Source organism: Ictidomys tridecemlineatus, chromosome 1 (assembly GCF_052094955.1).
Source record: "Ictidomys tridecemlineatus isolate mIctTri1 chromosome 1, mIctTri1.hap1, whole genome shotgun sequence".
In the NCBI taxonomy this organism is placed as follows: Eukaryota; Metazoa; Chordata; class Mammalia; order Rodentia; family Sciuridae; genus Ictidomys; species Ictidomys tridecemlineatus.
Genome location: NC_135477.1, coordinates 77,298,136 through 77,320,226, shown reverse-complemented (window position 1 = coordinate 77,320,226; position 22,091 = coordinate 77,298,136). Strand labels below are relative to the sequence as shown.

General features: G+C 40.8%; 1 long non-coding RNA gene across 5 annotated transcripts in view; it reads right to left on the bottom strand.

Moving 5' to 3' along the window:
- Nucleotides 1–22,091, bottom strand: part of LOC106145159 (uncharacterized) — a 53,244-nt gene that overhangs the window by 16,519 nt on the left and 14,634 nt on the right. For 3 of the 5 annotated variants that reach the window (XR_013436408.1, XR_013436403.1, XR_013436411.1), the window contains exon 2: nt 18,066–18,786. This is a non-coding gene — a long non-coding RNA (uncharacterized LOC106145159). Of the gene's footprint in view, nt 1–4,261; nt 4,357–18,065; nt 18,787–20,993; nt 21,847–22,091 lie in introns of those variants that run through there. The other 2 variants (XR_013436407.1, XR_013436409.1) reach the window with 2 other exon arrangements.

The window sequence follows — 22,091 nt, the reverse complement described above, 5'->3', positions numbered from 1 at the left end:
GAGAGAATCTTTGCAGGGGGGAAAGTAAAAAATATAAAATAAGTCTAAGATGTAAGGACTCACGGTGGTACACGTGTAATCCCAGTGTTGAGAGTCTAAGGCAGAAGGATTGCAAGTTTGAGGCCAGTCTCAGCAACTTAGCAAGACCCTAGGCAACTTAGTGAGACCCTGTCTCAAAATAAATAATAAAAAGGGCTGGGGAAGTAGCTCATGATTAAGCACCCCTGGTACCAAAAATAATAAGTAAGGATTCAGCATATAAAGCTAGACACACTATTACCTCAGACAACCTGTGTCTGCCTGAGTTTGCATCTTAAGGGTGCAAACTGATGACCTTGGAGATGAACACATTCCCCCAACCATAGGGCTTCACTCTTACTCCCAATTGTAATCATTTCCTTACTTTCCTTTGTAGTTTTCCAACATTTGTGTTGTAGTTTGAAAGAATGCATCAGCTGGCTCTGCATGCCCTTTACCATTCTCTATACATGATCTTGTACCTGTCTCCTCTCAGGTACTTATAATTCAACTTCAGCCGAGCAGCCAATCTCTTCAGACAAGCCTTTGTGATGTTGTCTTCCTTATGATTGGACACTAAACTTGGAAATAACCAAGATCCAAAAACACTTGGTGCTTCCTGGACAGCCAAAAGTTCCCCTCACCTTACCACCCTGGCATGGTAGTCAAACAGAAGTGAGGTCCTAGAAATAATAGGCATGATAACATCCTTTACATTTAATTAGCTTCACATTTTTTAATTGCACAACATTAAAAAGATGACCTGCTGACCTGTTTATCCAGCCCACAGGGTAGAAAAATCTCTAAAATCTAAAAGTGTAGTTCAGAGGTTAATTTTTCACAGGCAAAATGTACAAAATATTAATAGAATGTTATATTAATAAAAATGTCCTAGAATTCATACACTTTTCAGGGTGATTGGAAGGCCTGGAGCAGTGTCAGTGTCCTTGCTATCTTCCCCCTGGGAACAATCTTATAAAATAGTTCTGTATCAAACCCCAGAAGGGATGATTTCTCACCTTCATCCTTCTATTGCCGGTTATTGTAATCATTTAACCAGGCCACTTAGTCTTGACATCATTGGATGGTTTCTGCTTTTTGGCCATGCTTGCCAAAAGACCCATTTTAAACTAAAGGCCAGAAATTACATCTTTAACAAATGGTGGTCTCACAGCCAGGATTGTAAGGACAGGATTGGATACTCAGCAAATTATGCCACAAGAAATTTATGGTAGGAAAAAAATAGATTGTTGAAATTTTTTATAAAAAATAAAGAAACTGATGGTAGGCCAGATGCCATGGTATGTGCCTATAGTCCCAGCTACTTGGGAAGCTGAGGCAGGGGGATAGCCTGGAACCCAGAAGTTTGAGGCTAGCTTGGGCAACATAGCAAGATCCCATTTCAAAATAAATAAAAAGAAACTGATGGTGATACAGGCTTCTTCGCACCACTAACATGTCCCACGAGATTTGACTGGGGACTTGAGTGAGGGCTTCTAGGACTCTTAGGGTAGAACAGAAGCAAGTAAAACACCATGACTCTGTAGCTGGTGGACATGGACTTGATTTGGGAATCCATGGAGGTAAGCATGTTGCATTGGGCATTAGCACCACATTGCCCTCAATGTGAGGTAAACCAAGTCACACAGCTCCAGGCAATGTGCCCTCGCACTAACTTACAAACTCCATGAATAAACATGATGTGACTTTCCATCTGCATTTGCTCTGGTGGTAGAGAAGAAAACACATTGACTTGGATATAGCTAAGTGAGCCTGCTGTCCAGCTCCTGCCCCACAAGTGAGGTGCCTGGGTAGGTGGGGTATGCCTCGGCAGATGCAGGGCAGCCCAGCTCTACTAGGGACACCTCTGCAGACTCATCTTCTGCCTCAGACCTGGTTTTCAACATCATGGAGAATCCTTATATTTCTAAGTAATGCCTGTCATGGTCAGTCAGGACAAGACTGCTCCTCTGCCAGAGTAAAACAGGAGGAGTTTGAGAGCTAGGCTAAAAACCAGCTGGGTTCCTGGCTGAGGGTGTGGAGGCTGGGTACTCTTGAATTCAACTATATCACAAGCTGGCTGTGACCACACTGTACTTTCATTTTGCCTTTGTATGGAACAATGATAAAAGAGCCTCCCCTTGGCTTGTGAATTTTAAATAAGTTACTATGTGCAAGGAGCTTTAGACAGCATACATCATGACTATATTTGTGGTATGGTTCCTTCTTTTTACTGTTGATGGAGAACTGAAGGAAGATGCCTTTGAGCTCTCGTGACTGGTATCCATCTCAGCCCTATCTGCAGGTGAACTGAGATAATAAGTAAGTGCTTCATCAAGGGTCATTGATGACATTGGAAGCAAGCTCAAGAAATCATCTCAGTTTGTTTCTTTAGCCAAAGCAAGCCACCTGCCAAGCCTAATGTCAAGGAGGCAGGAATTCCACACCCATCACTATCATGCCATATGGCTAAATGCTACTTCTGCAGGAGAGTGAAGCATTCAGAGCAATCATTCAACCTCTACCTTGAAGCTAAATGCTATAACACATGCTGCAGTAGTATGTCTTCCATTGGAGTGTTGTCTATGTAGGGGTGCCTTGGGCCAGTGGACAGTTTTAGATATGATGGTCAGGGAGGGTAAAAGTCCTGGGATAAGAATAGGCTTATCACATTAGAATAGCATGGGGTCAGCGTAGCAGAGCAAGGAAGGAGAGGAAGATGGGGAAGGGGCCTACAGATCACAGTGACATGCTCTGATTGATTTCAATGTGCAGAGAAAGCCAGGCACAGTGGTGCACACCTATAATCCCAAAGACGCAGAAAGCTGAGGCAAGAGGTCACAAGTTCAAAGACAACCTCAGCAACTTAACCAGGCCCTCAACAATTTTAGTGAGAACCTAACTCAAAATAAAAAGGGCTGGAGATGTGATTCAGTGGTTAAGCATCCTTGGCTTCAATCCCCAGTACCAAAAAATAAATGAATAAAATAAAAATTGCAGAGAGTCCATTGGGAATTAGAAGGCAGCAGGAAAAGCCTTTCTAAGGCTTTCAATAGTTTAGATGCCAGAATAAAGACTAGAGCAGGAGCAATGAAGATGGTGAAAGTCTGATGGGATTTGACATGCATTAAATAGAAAATGGGAGAAAAACAGATGGAGGGCTGTGTTTCTTGAGCTATGATCATCAGGTACTCTTATTTTGAACATGCTTGATTCAAGATGTTATAAAACACTCAAGCATGGATATGCACAAGAACTGCCACTTGAGTATTGCATTCACAAAAATGATAGAAGTTTGCAGAGTCAGCACAGATGAAATTTAAAGCTACTTCATTTAAGGAGGATTAAAAGATTAAAGAGGAAAAGTCCAAAGGCTGGACCCATGGCACTGCCACTGTTGAAGGTAGATTAAGTGAAACTCATGGAGGCCCATTAAGAAATGACCAGGGAATGTCACCTCAAGCCAGGTGGGGAAAGAGTTTCAAAGGATAAGGGAGAGTGAGGTCAGATGGAAAGCTGGGAAATGTGGGTGTGAGATGGCTAACCTATATATTTGGAGGCAGTACAGTGACTAGTAACCCTGAGATCTGGAGCCACATGGGTATTTAAGGTGGGTTACAACATGTCATAAAGGATGGCATATCATAAAGGATGCTTCCAGTGTCAAGGATGGGAAAATCTAACCAATGTGGTTTAGACAATGGGATATGATCTCCAAAGTCAGAGATCTCTTAACCACACAAGCAGGGCTCCTGGCAGACTTCTCCTCATGGTATAGATGGCACAGGAGCTCCACACATCACTTATTAAGGAGGATATTTTTCCTGATTCATTCTCTCTCTCTCTCTCTCTCTCTCTCTCTCACACACACACACACACACACACACACACACACATACACACACACACACACACAAACACACACACACCATACTCTTCCTCCCTAGCTCCAGCCTTGCTGGTCGGAACTGGACCAAACTGTCAATCTGATCCAACTCTAATCCCTGACAAAAGGAAAGGCCCTCAGAAGACCCAGCTCTCTGTGAACTTGGCTCAGATCACCCAAAGAATGGTATTGCTTAGAGGGGGAAAAGGATTGATTCTTGGGGAAGAAATAACTTTGTTTTCAGAAATAAGGAGTGAAGGCCCTAGGAAACCATGGTCCCTGCGAGAAAGTGAAGAAACCATGAAAGAGGAAGAGACGCCAGGCAGAGGCAAAGTCACTCACCCCTCAGCCCCTCACCTGTTCCTAGGGTATCTGTGCTAGGATCTCCCTGTGTGAGACCACTTCCTGCAGGAAAAGCAGCACAACTCTGCTCACCATGGGGACACCGCTTTCTAGGCAGAACTGTGGAGGGCGGGGCAATTAATACCTTTGTGACGCACCTTGAACAGAGCCTCTGATTTGCTGTTTGGGTGGGGGCGGAGCTGAGGAAGGCAGGAGGGGCGGGGCTGCTCTGGAAGCTGGGACGCTGGGACGTGTCTGTGGTTCAGGTAAAGGCTCTGCCTGGGTCTGGCAAAAAAGAGACTTAGATCCCTTCCTACCACCCTGTATGGACATCACAGAGCAAAGGAGCTGTAGAAAAGAGTCAGAGGCTTCAAATACACCCCACAGGTAATGTCATTGATGCCCAGCTTGTGCCACCCATAGGCCACTTCTTGGCCCGCAAAGAAATGTACACAGGAACCAACTGGAAATGGGTTCTGGCTGACAGACGACAATGAAGGAATTCAGAGTATCCTGGCCCAGCCAACAGCCTTGACTCTGGAGCTACAATATACACCAGGATGTCTCCAATGGAAAGGCCTGAAAGAGCTTAGACCGGATTTTGAGGCTGCCAATGAGGTAGTGATTGGGGCTCAGAGCCCGGCAGAGAGCTCTCTTCGTGACAGAGGTGCTAGTGGTCCTCTGACTGAAAATCTGAAGCCTGGTTCTAATTGTCAGGAGGGTTTTGAGCATATGATTTTGGGAGACATTTTTTTCTGGAGAGTTCTTTCTATGGAAGGGAGGAATAACTGAACGACAGATGGAGCTAAAATGTAAACAAAAATTTAAAATGCTTCAAACCTTGTCAGTGAAGAAAAGCCCCAAATAGTAAACCCCCTATTTGAGGAACTAAGGCACAAAGCACACAATTAAAAAAAAAAAAAATCTCTTCAAGGAAGTGTCTAGGCTTAAAGATTTGCTAATATTAGAAAATCTTCTTGCTAGTTTAAAAACCAAAAAGAATTTTTTAAATGTACTATAAAGCTGTTTATCTATGGAGTAATTGCAAGATTTTATAAAGAATTTTACAGGCCAAACTCTTAGAGGTTAAAAGGCCCCATCACCCCACAAAGCTGAACTCCATCCAGTTCAGATGGAAACACTGGCTTGCAGAAGATGCTGGAGCAGTTAAAACAGGAAGCCCCAAGCCAGCAGGAGCAGGTGAGAACTCCCAGAAGTTTTCTTCCAGAAGCTTTGCCTTACAAAATAAATGATGTGAGATTACAAACAGTTGCAATGGGGAGCAGAAACCTGGCCTGACCAGAGAGAGAAGATAAACATCACAAGAGAGGACAGATGTCACCACACAAAATCTTTCTTGATGAGGGTTGAAAAAGGAGGCAAGTAGTTCCAATGCTATATGAGCCACAGATAGCAAGGTCATGATACATTGTAGAGGCACAAGTAAAACTAGAGAGTAAATACAAGATCTCTGGAGAAGCTTTATGACCTCCATCAACTGAAGTTTGGGGTTCTGAAACAGAAGCAGAATGCACATCTACTTGAGATAGCTACATGTGATGCAAGGACCTTCACATGTCCATTCCTGCAGCTCCATGCATGGGCCTCTACAGACACCTCCTCGTGCTTGCACTTATTACTTTCTTGGGCTGCTATAGCAAATTGCCAAAAACTTAGTGACATAAAAGAACGGATTTTTTTTTCTCACACAGTTCTGGAGGCCAGGAGTCTGAAACCAAGGAAACCAAGTTGTCATCAGGGCTGAACTCACTACAGAGGCTCAAGGGCTAAATCTGTGCCTTGCTCCTTTCAGCTTATGGTATCAACTTGTTTGAATTCAGCTTGACATAACTGCATCATCTGAAGTCTTAACCACATGTCTGATTACCACTGGTTGGTTGATGCTGCAAAGCTTCCTAGCATACTATAAATAGATAAAACAGAGCTGGGGGTATAGCTCAGTGGTAGAGTATTTGCCTAGCATCCCTGGGTTGGATCTCCAGCACTGCAAAAAAGAAAAAAAGATAAAACCATTATAGTGCTGTGTGGAGCTTTTCAACAGGACCCTGGCACTAGGAATGTGCTTAACTCTTCTATATTAACCTTAGATAAACTAGGTCCATTCTGACTTGGATGAAGACATTTTTAGTCCTAACCAAGCACCACATTTCTGTCAGTATATCTCCCAATGCACTCCCAATGCTATCTTCAAGTGCAAGTAATCCTGACTCTGTCTGCCTTTTTATTTGGTTTTATGATACTTTGGGGATCTGTTCTCATATACTGGTATCAAGTTGTTCTAGAACATGCCAGCAACCCGGGGTTTGTATCTGCATTTCGTGATCATGTGGCCTCTTCTGTGTGCATCTAATCTCCTTTTGTCACTCTCTTATAGGATACTCATAATATTTAGGGCCCATCCAGATAATTCAAAATGATCACATTTGAAAAACACTAAATCTCAAATGCAAAGACACTTTTTCCAAGTAAGGTCATGTTCACAGGTTCCAGGATTAGGACAAGGACATATCTGGGGAGGATGTAATTTTCAGCCTACCATATCTCCCAGTCTTTTTCTTTGGTTTCTAGTCACCAGCTAAGCAATTAACCCCTGTCCATGTGTTAACATAGTGTATAACCATAGTCTACTTCTTTTCATACATTGAATGACTAAGTGCATTGCTAGAATTTCTGCCCATTGGGAGGATTTTCCCTCACCATTGTTTCTCGGGGTTTCCTCATGTTCAGCTATGGTACAGCAATATTTTTTGCTTACAACTACCCAGCAAGCTAGCCTGTCCAAGCTTGGTCCCTTTCCTCCCACCTGTGTCAGGACACTTTGCACAGCTCCAGTTCAGAAATGAATAAGAGAGCAGCCCTGATGCAATATTAGTGGGTGATGCAGGGCCCGGACCATCTGCTGTGCAGTTTATGTATTTATGTATGCAGTTTATGTATGTATCTGGCTCTTTCAGGCCCAGTCTGGGATGAAATACTACCATTAACTGTGAGCTGCTCTTGGGTCCAGTGACCTCTTGACTTGATGAGTCTAGCAGAACCTGGCTCAAGCCAAGTTGCTCTGGCTGCAGTCACTTAAGATGTCTCTTAGTGGGTGTTCTCTCCCCCATCAGAGTCCAGGAGCACTCTAGGGGCTATTTTGTTTAAGCAGGGGGGGCTTGGGTTGGATGGCATATATCTATAATTCTCAATTATACATGGTATGGCCTTGATCCAGAAACCTAAGGGTCTACATTGTGATACTCACATTGGTACTTGCCATAAATAGCTCTAAATTTAGTAAAACCTTAAGCAACTTAGTAAGACCTTGTCTCAACAAATAAAAAGGAATGAGTATGTGGCTCAGTGGTTAAGTGCCCTTTGGATTAATCCCCAGTATCCTCCCTGACACTCAAAAAAGAAAAAAGCCAACCTTGGGGCTAGGATCATGGCTCACTGGTAGAGTGAGTGTCTAGCATGCATGAAGCCCTGAGTTCAAATCCCAATACCACACAAAAAAGAAACCTATCTAAAAAGATTCCATTATGAACTTTTTGGGGAGGGGGCTGTACTGGGGACTGAACCCCAGGGGCTCTACCACTGAGCTGTATCCCCAGCTCTTTTTTATTTTTTACTTTGAGACAGGACCTCCCTAAATTGCCAAGGCTGGCCTTGAACTCACAATCTTCCTTTCTCAGCTTCCCAAGTGATGAGATTACAGGCGAATATGACTGTTCACACTTGTATAACATTTCTGAAATGGCAAAATATAGAGCTAAAAGTCAAATTAGTGGTTGCCAGAGTAGGGGTAAAGGAGAGGGACATGGATGTAAGTAAAGGAAGTACTCTTGTTATGACAGAATTGTTCAGTATCTTTTTTTTTTTTTCAGTACTAGGAATTGACCCAGGGCCTCATACATGCTAAGCACATGCTGTACCACTGAGCTACATCCATAGCTCCATATCTTGATTGTGGTGTTGGTTACACATTTACATGTGGTAAAACTACATTGACCTAGTCACACTCATATACACAACACATCACAAATATGTATTAACTGATGAAATCTGAATAAATTCTGGAATATATCAATTTCAGTTTCCTGTTTTTCATATTGCTTCATAGCAAAGTTGTTACCACTGGGTGAAGAGTAAGTTACATGAAACTTCCTTATACATCTTTTTTCAATTTCCTGTGGATCTATAATTATTTCAAAAAAAATTTTTTAAGTTAATACATTTTTTTTTTTGTACCAGGGATTGAACTCAGGGGCACTCAACCATTGAGCCACATCCTCAGCCCTATTTTGTATTTTATTTAGAGACAAGGTCTCACTGAGTTGCTTAGTGCCTTGCTAAGCTGCTGAGGCTGGCTTTGAACTCACAATCCTCCTGCCTCAGCTTCCTGATCCACTGGGATCACAGGCAAGGAGTACATGCATGCAAGATATACCCATCAGTACATCTTATTTTTAAAGAGGCTTCCTCACCTTCTCCTCATTATTGTCATTCTTCTATCACAGGCAACAGTTTCTTAAAATAGCACCAAGAATAAACCATAAATGCTCAGCATTTGAATAAAATACAAATAAAACCTCCAGAGCTCCATGCCTTTCTCCAGGATCATGAGTATAGTGACACAGATCCTTCAAAAAGACATGAATAGTATGAAGAGCTTGGGGTTTTCCTGAGGGACCTGGGAGGCAAAACTTCCTCAAAGTCTCTCTATCCTCTAGTCTTACACACTCACTATGGATGCCTATTACCAAAAAGACTGACCAGAGGCTGGGGGTGTACCTTAGTGACACAGCACTTGCTTAGTATGCATGAGGCCCTGGGTTTGTTTCCCAGCAAAGGAAAAAAAAAAAAAGACTGATCATACCAAGTATTGGTAAGGATGTGGAGAAACTGAATTCTTCCCTCAATGCTGGTGGGAATGTAAAATGGTACAACCAATTTGGAAAAGTTTGGCAGTTTCTTGTTAAGTTAAATCTATACCTACAATATGATTTAGCCAGGTATACTCTTAGGTATTTACCTAATTTTAATGAAAATATATGCCCCACTGGAAGACTTACACATTTAATATTTATAGAGATTTTATATGTCTGGCACAATAGTACATGTCCATAATCACAGCAGCTCGGGGGTGAGGCAGGAGGATAGCAAGTTCAAAGTCAGCCTCAGCAATTTAGCAAGACCCTAAACAACTTAGTGAGAAGTTTTTTTATATATATAAACAAAATATTAAAAAGGGCTGGAGATGTGGCTCAGTGTTTGAGTAACCCTGGGTTCAATCCAGAAACCCCTCACCATCCATAATGAGTTTTATTTGTAATAGTTGAAAACTGAAAAAAATCTGAATGTTCATCAACAGGTGAATTGATAAATTATGACATATTTAAATAATAGAATACTATTTCAGAATAAGGAGAGAAATCAACAAAGATGGATCTAAAAACAACTATACTGGTGCAAAGAAACCAGACAAAGGAGTATAGACTATATGGCTCCATCTATATAAAAGTCTAGAAAATGTAAACTAATCAGACAGAAAGCAGATCAATGGCTTCTTGGGTACTGGCACTGGGGAGTGGGTCAGCAGGAAAGGGAGAAATGAATTACAAAAAACCTTTAGGGCTTTAGGGACTGAGAATGTGGCTCAGTGGGAGAGGGCATACAGAAAGCCCTGGGTTTAATCCACAACACCATCACCACCTTAAAAAAAAATAGTACTATGAAAGGAAGTTTAGGGTTAATTTTCTTGACTATTCTGATTTCATGGTCATATACACCTGTCAAAAAACTCTTCAAACTTTATGTTTTACATTGATTTTTGTGTTTGTTTGATTTGATGATCATATAACATCAAATTCTGGAGTGCCTTGCACTGGCTAGGCAAGCACTCTATCACTGAGCACTAACCAGTCCAAATTTTACAATATAAATATAGTCAGTTTCAGGGCTATGAATGTAGCTCAGTGGTAGAGCACATGCATGCACAAGGCCCTGGGTTCAAATCTCAGGACACATCCCCTAAAATATATATATAGGCAGCTTATTGTTTGTCAAATATTACTCAGTAAAATTATAACAAGAAAAACCTTCACAAATGTGGGAACCCCCTGAACCCATAGAATTTGTCTCTGAAGTATCTATACCTTACAAAGTCTTCAAACATAATTTCCATGCTTCTTTATCTTCTGTACCAATTAACCGATTGCAGTGATGTTGTCAATGCGATGGGTGAACGGGATGGTCTATAAGAGTGTTCTTACATTAGTAAACTCTGTCATATCCGACTTTATGTTCTGCCTCCTCCCATCTAGACTGACCCAGCCTGAGAGTTCATCATTTTGTTTTTCAGCTCTATTAAGCTCTGGGCCACATTCTCCGCATTTCCAGCTCTCTAACAACAAGAAATAAAGTCTCTTTAAATGCAGCCTGGAAAGTCCAGTGGCTTTGACGCTTAACTCATCACCTAGCCTTTGTCTTTCTCAGTCAACAGTCTCAATAGCATCCATCCAACTTCCAGACCTTATCATTCATTAGTCCTGCCCCAGAATCTTTCAGAAGCTTGATATTACATCCAATTCCAACTCACCAACTGTGAAAGTCCTGATAATTTCACCTACTACAGCATGCCAGGGCATTTGTCCCTCAGAGGTGGGGACCAGCTGGGGGTGCAGCTCCAGAATCCCATTTTAGAGTCTGCTTCCTGTAGCCTTCCTGGACCCAAGTGCCTTAGATTAGGTTCCCTGGGAAATAGAACACGCTTGCCATGTGCAGCAGGAAGTTCGCTGGAGACTATGCTCAGGAACAGCATCTATGGATGGTGAGGGGAACTGACTGGTCAGAAGCAGTATTGAGTCAGGATGTACCTCCTTTCACTTCACAGGGAGCTCTGGAATTTGGCCTGGTTGTTGGTCAAAAATGTCCTGCCTGGAGGCAAGAAACATCTATATTGCCAACCCAGGGCCAAGTTTCCTAGAAAGGGGACATGACCTTGGGACAAGGATAATTTCGGGAAGAGACTGCTAACTGCCATCAGCAGCCACTGTTCTCTGTAGCTGCAGGAGTGCCTATACCTTGAGGGGTTCTTGGCCATGGGTCCCTGCTCCCACTTCCATTCCTTTCCTGAAGTTTCCCCTCATGCACAAAGCACAGATTTCTCTGAATATCCCTTCCAGCACCATCATCCCCTGCCCCTCTGTGCAGCTCCTGGGCTCCACAAGGGATATGTGATATTGAGGATGAGTACACTTCCAGTTTCTAATCCCATGAGGACTAGACTGCCAGGTACCAAATAGCATAGAAAGGAGAGTGGAAGGGGCAATCAGGCTGAGCACACTATGGGTTTGAACTGTCCTGGGACAGCTGGCTTCCTGGAATAGACACTAGATTGGGGGAACAGTTAGAGCTGAGGTGAAAGAGGTAGGGAGTAATAGGGGGAAATGATGTTAAAAATTTTTACTGAGGAGCTGGACCCTATTTCAAAATAAAGATATATTTATCCCCAGTACCACCAAAAAGAAAGAAGGGCAGTGGAGGGCAAGGGCGTGGAGAAAGAAAGAAAAAGGTGTACGTAGAATTTTAGAATTTGGAATTTTACTCTTTTTCCGGATTGAATACCAATACTTTACAGTAGAGTGTGTTGCCATTGGTTTTTAGATATAGATATTTAATATATCACATGAGATATTCAACACTTTATTATAAAATAGACTTTATGTTAGATTACGCTACAGTTGCAGTAGATTGCCCTATAGTAATCGAATTGTAGGGTAACCTAAATGTTCTGAGCACATTTAAGGTAGGTAAGGCTAAGCTACAGTCTTATGGATTAGATGTGCTACATTTTTTTACTTATAACATTTTCAATTTATGATAGGCTTGCAGGGATGCAACCCCATATAAGTAAAGGAGCCTCTGTATAAAAATGCATAGCATGGTTAGACAAATATAATAGTTATAAAAATATTAAAGAGTAAATTTAAAAGTGTAGAATAGGACTAAAATCAATTCTAGCCAGGCATGGTGGCTCATACCTGAAATACCAATGATTCAGGAGGCTGAGGCAGGAGAACTTAATTTTCAAAGTCAGCCTCAGCAACTTATCCTAAGCAACTTTGCAAGACCCTGTCTCAAAATAAAAATATTTTTAAAAATTGGGGATAAAAATGATGGTTCAATGGTTCAACAACCCTTGGTTCAGTTACTGGTACCTAAATAAATAAATAGGTCTGAGGATATGACTCAATGATTAAGCACCCTGCTGAATTCAGTCCTCTTACCAAGTAAAATAAAATATATTTTTTATTTTTAAAATCAATTATAATTAAAGAAAAGATATACACACATGAATCTCTACAAATTGAAAATTATGCATTTCCTATATTCAGTGGTTAGGTAAATGTTTAAATGGGTATATATAGAAAGAGTGAGAGAAAGAGAGAGAGGAAATAGAAATACTATAGGCTTGGGGATGGAGCTCAATTGGTAGAGTGCTCATCTTAGGTGCAAAAGGCCTGGTCTCCAGCCTCAAAACTCAAGAGAAAAAAAAAACATATTTGCTTTTTTTTTAATTAATTTTTTTAGTTGTTGATGGAACTTTAATTAATTAATTAATTTATGTACAGTGCTGGGAATCAAACACAGTGCCTCACACACACTAGGTAAGTGCTCGACCACTGAGCCACAAACCCAGCCCCACATATTTGCTTTTTTAAAAAGTTGGGGGTTTTTGTTTGTTTGTCTGTTTGTTTTTGTTTTGTTTTGTTTGGGGTACTGGATGGAACCCAGAACCTGGAACATGCTAGAGGAATGCTCTATCACTGAGCTAAACCCCAAGCCCTCACATTTCTTGACAGATAAGCTGTATGTAGTTATTAAATAAATGTATATACAGATATTTAATGGTTAGTTAAGTTCAGCTGTCAAGGCACCTGGACATTAAACAAACATGTTTTTTCCACCAAAAACTCCAGTTGGCTCAAGCTGCAAGTGGTCCTGTTCAGTCCAGTGTTAAAGGTGCCCGCAGGAAAACTGAGAGCCTGTGGTCCCCAGTACCAATAGTCAGTGAGGACATTGAATGGGAAATGCAAGAAAGTGACAGCCATGGTATGAAATGTATAATAAGCTCTCTCCTAAAACCTGTACAAAAATTACTTCTTTCACTTTTACCTACCCTGAGGTAGCTTATTCTACCAAGTTCAAGTAAAGGAAACTAGAGCTCAAGAAAGAAAAGCTGGCACACCAGTAACTTTACAAATCATCACAATGAAATGAGATTGGGTAGGCTAGACCTGATTTTGAAAACTTCAGAGCTTGAGGATATAGGTCAGTGATGGAGCGGCTTGCCTACTACATACACGAGGCCCTTTGTTCCATCTCCATTAGACAGAGGGACAAACAGAGAGACGGCACGCCAGAGAACAGGCTTCAGGTTTGAACAAATTTCTAGCCACCCAAATCTACTCCGGGTGCAAATGTCCAGTACCCAGAGGAGCTGCTGGGAGGGTAGGAATGATGCTGAGACAAACCTTCATCGCCCCCTTTTGGCCATTGGAGGTAAAAGTGGCCGATCTCCCACAAATGAAAACTGCCAAAGGATTCCACACCCTCAGAGGCTAGGCCCAGGAAAGCGCCCCAAGTGAATGAAAAGCCCTCACTTATCACTTTGTGTCTGGTGGTACTGTGTCCAGAAGAGGGAGCTATTGAGCTGGGCCTGGACCAAGGAAATTCCAGCGAGACAAATACTGGGAAGCATTGAGAGACACTTGGAAATGCAAAGACGCAGAATAACTCAGACTTCAAGAGACAGGCAGAAGAGATCTACTCTGTTCTTCCTCTGAACTTCTAGCCAATCTACCCACCCTAGTCTCTCCCACCTCAATTCTAGAAACTCCTGGAAGCTTCAATTCTTGATTCATTCTGGAATTTGTTGGTACAAATGGGCTTGCTGTGTGACTTACCCAGGCTGGACCAGGATTATTCTGGTAGGTAGGGTTCAGCTTTACTGCTTCCCAAGTTCAGCTGTTATGTCTCTGTACCTCTGTTATGTCTCTGAAAGAGAATCTTTCTTTCTTCGGGAAAGTATGTTTGTCTTTGTGTGTGTGTGTGTGTGTGTGTGTGTGTGTGTGTGTATGACATATACATATGAATGACATACATATATATCAATGACAAAAGTAAATATATATGAATGAATGATATACATATATGAGTATACATATTCTTTCTATATATAAATGTATGTATACATGTGTGTACATTCTTTTTGTTGTTTTTGTTAATAACACCAACTCAAAGTGATGGCGCACAGTTGTAGTCCCAGCTCCTTTGGAAGCTGAGGCAGGAGAATCACTTGAGACCAGAAGTTTTAGACTCCTGCCAACATAAGGAGTTAAGAACTTGGGCTGGGCATAAAAGCTCAGTGATAGAGTGTTTGCCTAGCATATGAGGCACTGGGTTTGATCACCATAGATCCCCAGCATAGTTTCCCTCCCAAAGAAGTGGCCTCATGGGGCCCCACATCGGCACTTAGCAGGCTCTGGAACACGCTGGAAAGTGAATGGGGAGGGACTAGAGAAAGTTAGAGATGCAAACTCCCTCCCCTGCAATCTGCACTGAGAAACTTTCCCCTGCACTCTCATACCTTCCCCCACCTCAAGCATCTGCCTCAGGCCACATTCCGGTTTCTTCCACAAACACTGCCACTGCTGAGGCCAAGATTCTGGATCCTGATTGCCTGAATTCTAATTCTGGTCTGACCACTTAGTAGCAAGTGATTACCTCTCTGTGCCTCAGTTTTACCCCATATATATGGAATACTGATAGCATCAATTTCACTGAAAAGAATGAAGAACAGGGCTTTGAAGTTAGACTGGCCTTAGGGAAGATACTTCAGTTTCTCATCTGTAAAAGCAGCACAAGAGCTCTAAACCCTTAGGTGGGAGGTATCTAATTAAGCTTAGTGCAAGACTTAAGACAGGAGATTTAGCTACAGTGACTTTCCAAAATTCTCTTCACCTCTTCTGCACACAGTTAGTTCCTACCTCTCTTCTTGGTCCCTCCCTCCCCATAGAATCCAGTCTGCCTATTTTATGGCTGCTAATCCCCCCAAATAATCCCTCAATCCTCATCACACACAGACTGCCCAAACAATGGATGATTACCAGTCCTGGAGAACAGCACCCACACCCACACCCACACCCACACACACACACAGGCTGCCCTGAATCTGGCTCTGGTCCCTCAAAGAATCTCTCTGTTCCCTCTTCAGAAAATGGTTGTACCACCTCCATCAAACACCTCCCCTGTCTTCCCCAAATAGCCACCCTTTTGCCTCTTCAAGGGGAACAGCAACCTTAGAAGAATCTTAATTATGCTAACAGTGCCCTAGCTGATTTTCTTGTGTATCCTAATGTACAATCAATTGAATAGGTTATACCCACTGCAGCTGAAGAGCCCCATTGTTACCCAGATAGTGGAAGCTTCCCTCAAGAACCCCATCATCTCACTTTGATTCTTCAGGGTATGGGATGGGGCAGAGACAACCCCAGTCTGAATAATACAGTTACCTTTAAAATTGTGTCTACTCTGTACTTCCATATATAGTTTTACTACATATATAGTCTTGAATTTTACTTATATGCTATCTTTGCATCCTCCTTTCAGTCATTCTCTGATATTTACATTACATTAGGTATATGTGACTCCAGTTCACTCAATTTATGTGGAATAAGGTCCTTATTATTACTCACAAAAAAATATGGTAATTATCTTTCTCTGCTCAATGGAGAAAATGTCTTTTTTAATGGAGATTTGTGTTGTTTTTGTTTGGCTGTTTGGTTTAGTTAAGTGTTGTTTTGGTTTTTCTATTAAAAACAGTCTTTATATGGAAAAGGGGGAAAAACTGTTCTTGACAAGACCTTTTCTGCCCTCCTGAAATTTATTTAAATCCCATGCACCCCCACAACCTGACCCCCTTACACACAGCCAGTCCTCTCCTGCTTAGATCTCCACCTATGATCAGACTCCTATGCCCAGCTACCCTACATGGCTAGAGGATACCCAAGTTATAGACCCCTCTTTTCAGACCCTCCCATGTTCTTTCCCCACACTCAGGCCTTAAAGCTGCCCCTACAATCCCCCACAGCTGAGGCCCCTCCCATGCCCAGCCCTACCCCCATCCCGTAGGCCCCCAAGGTAGTTTCCCAATGTCCCAGTACCTCTGCATTCCAGGCCTTCCACACCTGTAACCCAGTCCATCCTCCCCCATGTCCCAGCCCCCACCCTACATCAGGCACTCCCATAGTCTGGCTACTCTCCAAGGAACAGGGCCTTCCCAACTGCTGTCCCTCTCGGCTCAGGTCCCCACCTCATACCCAGACTGCCCCAAGCCCTCTTCAGGCTAGACCCACTTAGGGCCCCCTCCAAAAGCCTTTGGAGGTTTGGTGGCAGCAATGTGGCTAATGAACCTGTCAATTCAAAGACCAGGCACTGCACAGGAAGACTTCAAACATTTATATGCTATCTTTGGAATTTTGCTGCTCATTATTGAAAACACTTAATAGAGATTTTCCCAAATTTGACAACATCCAAAACTTTTGAGACATTAACAATAATAAATGGTGAGGCTGAAAACAAATTTTCCCTTTATGTGTATGTGTGTGTGTGTGTGTGTGTGTGTGTTATTGGCCATTAAACCAAGGAGTACTCTACACTGAATTATATCTTCAGCCCTTTTATTATATTTTTTATTTTGAGACAGCGTCTTGTTAAATTGCACAAGCTTGGCCTTGAACTTTGAATCTTTCTTCCTTAGTCTCCCAAGTTGCTGGAATGATAGGCATGCACCAGGAACCATGTTTTCTAAGCTTTCAATAAAGTTTTTTTTCAAGGAAAGATAGTAGAATGAAATAGACATTATTATTACTGTGTGTATATAGGTGACTGCATGACCAATATGATTCTGCAACCTGTACACTCAGAAAAATGAGAAATTATATCCCATCTGATTCAAATGTATGATATGTCAAGGTCATTGTACTGTCATATGTAACTAATTAAAACAAATTTAAAAAAAAAAAAGTACATCAATCACATTGGAGGACCCATTGTCTTCCATTCTCTTTCTCATAAATTATTCTAAGTTGCTGTATGAAGCAATGATGGTGATTATGCATTAATAATGTGACAGGCAACTAATATTTTAAAAATTTTGGAATTTTCTTGTTTTTTTTATTTGGGGGATTTGTTCTAATTGGGTTTTGTTTCTGGGGGGGGTACTAGGGATCGAACTCGGGGGCACTCCACTACTAAGCCACATCCCCAGTCCTATTTTGTATTTTATTTAGAGACAGGGTCTCACTGAGTTGCTAAGTGCCTTGCCTTTGCTGAAAATGGCTTTGAACTCTCCATCCTTCTGCCTCAGCCTCCCCAGCTGCTGAGATTACAGATGTGTACCACAATGACCGGCGAGGATTTTTTTTTTAATTTACTTTTACTTTTTACACAAATGGTGTGCAACTTTTCATTTCTCTGGTTGTACATGATGTAGAGTTACACCATTCGTGCAATCATACCCGCACATAGGGTAATAATGTCCATCTCATTCTACCACCTTCCCCCCCACACACACACACACCCTCCCCTCCTTTCCTCCTCTTCTGCCAATTCCAAAATTCCTCTATTCTTCCCTTGTCCCCACCCCACAATATGAATCAGCATCCACTTATCAGAGAAAACATTTGACCTTTGGTTTTATGAGATTGGCTTACATTGCTTAGCATGATATTCTCCAACTTCATCCATTTACCTGTAAATGCCATAATTTCATTCTTCTTTAAGGCCGAGTAATATTCCATTGTAATATTCCATATACAACAGTTTCCATTCATCTATTGAAGGGCATCTAGGTTAGTTCCACAGTTTAGCTACTGTGAATTGAGCTGCTTGCTATAAACATTGAGGTGGCTGTATCACTGTAGCATGCTGATTTTAAGTCCTTTGGGTATAGACCGAGGAGTGGGATAGCTGGGTCAAATAGTGGTTCAATGCCAAGTTTTCTAAGGAATCTCCATTCTGTTTTCCAAAGTGGTTGCACCATTTTGCAATCTCATCAACAATGAATCAGTGTGCCTTTTTCCCCACATCCTTGCCAGCACATATTATTGCTTGACTTCTTCATTCTGACTGAAGTGAGATGAAATCTTAGAGTAGTTTTGATTTGCATTTCTGTAATTGCTAGAGATGTTGAAGATTTTTTTTCATATATTTGTTGATCTATTGTATATCTTCTTCTGTGAAGTGTCGCTCATTTCCTTAGTGCATTTATTGATTTGGTTATTTGTTTTTTTGGTGTTAAGTTTTTTGAGTTCTTTATATATCCTGGAGTGCTCTATCTGATGGTGTGTGTGGTAAAGATTTTCTCCCATTCTGTTGGGGCTCTCTTACATTATTGTTTCCTTTTTTGCAAAGAAGCTTTTTAATTTGAATCCATCCCATTTATTGATTCTTAATTTTATTTCTTTTCTTTTCTTTTTTAAAGAGAGAGTGAGAGAGGAGAGAGAGGAGAGAGAGAGAGAGAATTTTTAATATTTATTTTTTAGTTCTCGGCGGACACAACATCTTTGTTGGTATGTGGTGCTGAGGATCGAACCCGGGCCGCACGCATGCCAGGTGAGCGCGCTACCGCTTGAGCCACATCCCCAGCCCTTAATTTTATTTCTTGCACTTTAGGAGTCTTATTAAGGAAGTCAGGTCATAAGCCAACATGATGAAGACTTGGACTTGCTTTTTCTTCTGTTAGGTGCAGACTCTCTAGTCTAATTCCTAGTTCCTTGATCCACTTTGAGTTGAGTTTTATTCAGGGCAAAAGAAAGAAGTTTAATTTCATTTTGCTGCATATGGATTTCCATTTTTTCCCATCCTCTTTTGTTGAAGAGGCTATCCTTTCTCCAATGTATGTTTCTGGCACCTTTGTCTAGTATGAGATAACTGTATTTACCTGGGTTTGTCTCTGTGTCGGCTATTCTGTAACATTGGTCTACATGTCTGTTTTGGTGCTGATACAGGTCTGTAGTATAGTTTAAGGTCTGGTATTGTGCTTCACTCTTCTTGCTAAGGATTACTTTGGCTATTTTGAGTCTCTTATTTTTCCATATGAATTTCATGATTGCTTTTTCTATTTCTATGAGGAATATCATTGGGATTTTGATTAGATTGGAATGAAATCTGTATAACACTTTTGGTAATATGGTCATTTTGACAATATTAATTTTGCCTATCCAAGAACAAGGGAGATTCTTTCATCTTCTAAGATCTTCTTTAATTTCTTTGTTTAGTGTTCTCTAGATTTCACTTTTTTGTGACATTGATTCCCAAATTTTTTTTTTTTTTGAGGCTATTATAAATGGGGTAACTTTCCCAATTCCTTTTTCAGAGGATTTATCACTAATGTAAAGAAATGTACTTGATTTATGGGTGTTGGTTTTATATCCTGCTACTTTGCCTTCTTTTCACCCTTTCTTTTTATTATTAAATGTCAATGTTTTATTTTTAAGTTTTTCTTTCTTAACTTTTGACCAATCCATATTTGATTGATAAGAAGCCGATGAACTATGAATCCAGAAAAGGATATTAAGCAGATGTGTTGTCTGTATTTGTGTAATTATTTCAGAATAGAATAATCCACTATTGTAAACAGTCTAAGTAAAACCAGAAAACCAGATTTTCTACCATATTAATTAAAGTTTATGGTTACACATACTTACAAAACTTTTACATCTATGGGACTGGAGTTGTGGCTCAGAGATGGAGCACTTGCCTCACATGTGCAAGGCCCTGGGTTCAATCCTCAGCACCACATGAAAATAAATAAATAAATAAATAAAATAACATTATTTTATTTATTATTTATTTATTTTACTAAAAAAAATAAATATTTTAAAACAGACTTTTACATCTAAAGAATTTTTTACATTGAAAAGATATTGAAATTAAGAATTTTGATACTGCCTGGTTATTTATTCATTAATTTTATATTCGGGGTAGAAATTTGTAATGTTTAAATATGTCAGCATTGATTTGCATGTAATGGCCCTTGATATTTTTATTTAGCTAAAATACCAAAAGGGGGCTGGGGATGTGGCTCAAGCGGTAGCGCGCTCGCCTGGCATGCGTGCGGCCCGGGTTCCATCCTTAGCACCACATACAACAAAGATGTTGTGTCCGCTGAAAACTAAAAATAAATAAATAAATAAATATTTTTAAAAATAAGAATAAAATAAAATACCAAAAGGTATGTTAATTTTCTTCTAAATTATTAACAAAATTATATTTTGTTTCCATACATGGTAGTTGGCTTATCAACTTTCATGGTTATTAAAATCCATGGTTATTGAAATTTTATGGTTTTAGTCCTCTCTTTTCTTACTCAGGGCCCCTCACATGGTAGCAAGGAACCCACCTCTAAGCTAAACCCTCAACCTTTTAATCTAACTTTTAATCATTCTAAATAAATATGAAGCCTTGCGTGGTAGCATACACCTATAATCCCAGAGACTCAGGAGGCTGAAGCAGGAGGATCATAAATTTAAGAATAGCCTCAGCAATTTAATGAGGCCCTGTCTCAAAATAATAAATTTTTAAAAAGAATTGTGGATATGATTAGCAGTAAGTGCCCGTGGATTCAATCCCTGGTACCAAAAATAAATAAATAAGTAAATATAAACTTCAGACAAACCTGGAACATTCACAAGTTTGTGTTCTTTTCTTAGAGATAACCCCCATATTTTGCTGAATTCATCTCCCACTTCTGGATCTGCCTTCCTGTTCCTGGGGCAGGACTGTATGTTATTTTGAGGGATAGAAGGGGATTTTGCAGAACAGTAGCTTTTACAAGCAATGCCAATTTTTTTCCAAGGTAGGAGCACCAATTAGAAATGGAAAGAGCCTAGTAGAAGGTATTAGTCACTACTGTTGGTAAACAAGTAGAAAATGGCAAATTCCTCCATCCCTCCAGGAAAAACCGGTTCTCCAGCTCCTCTGTGGTATCCATGATGGCTTTGGATTCTCAGCATGGAAAATCCCAATGTTGTTCATTAGAAGTTAATATATTAATATTTTACTAATTTATGAAGGACTTAGAGGCAAATAATAGCACTTAAGAATTTATGTTTTGGCTGGGCATGGTGGTGCCCCTGGCTGGGTGCCATGGTACATGCCTGTAATCCCAGTGATTTGGGAGGATAAAGCAGGAGAATTATGAGTTCAAAGCCAGTCTCAGCAACTTAGCAAGACTCTGTCTCAAAATAAGCAAAAAAAGGGTTGGGGATGTGGCTCAGTAGTTAACCACCCCTTGGTCCGATATAAAAAAAGTGGTACATTTGTAGTTCCAGCTACTCAAAAAACTTAGGCAGGAAGTCTCTTAGGTTCAGTAATTCAAGTCCAACTAGGCAACATAGTGAGACCCTGTCTCAAAAATAATATTACTGGGGCTGGGGATGTGGCTCAAGCGGTAGCGTGCTCGCCTGGCACTTGTGCGGCCCGGATTTCATCCTCAGTACCACATACAAAGATGTTGTGTCCACCGAAAACTAAAAAAAATAAATAAATATTAAAATAATAATAATAATAATATTACTACTACTAATAATAATAATAATAATAATTTATATTTAAAGGGACAGGGGTTGTGGCTCAGTAGTAGCACGCTTGCCTAGCACGTGTGAGGCCCTGTGTTCAATTCTCAGCACCACATAAAAATAAGTAAACAAAATAAAGGCATTGTGTCCAACTACAACTAAAAAATACATAAATAATTTATATGCAAAGTACAAGA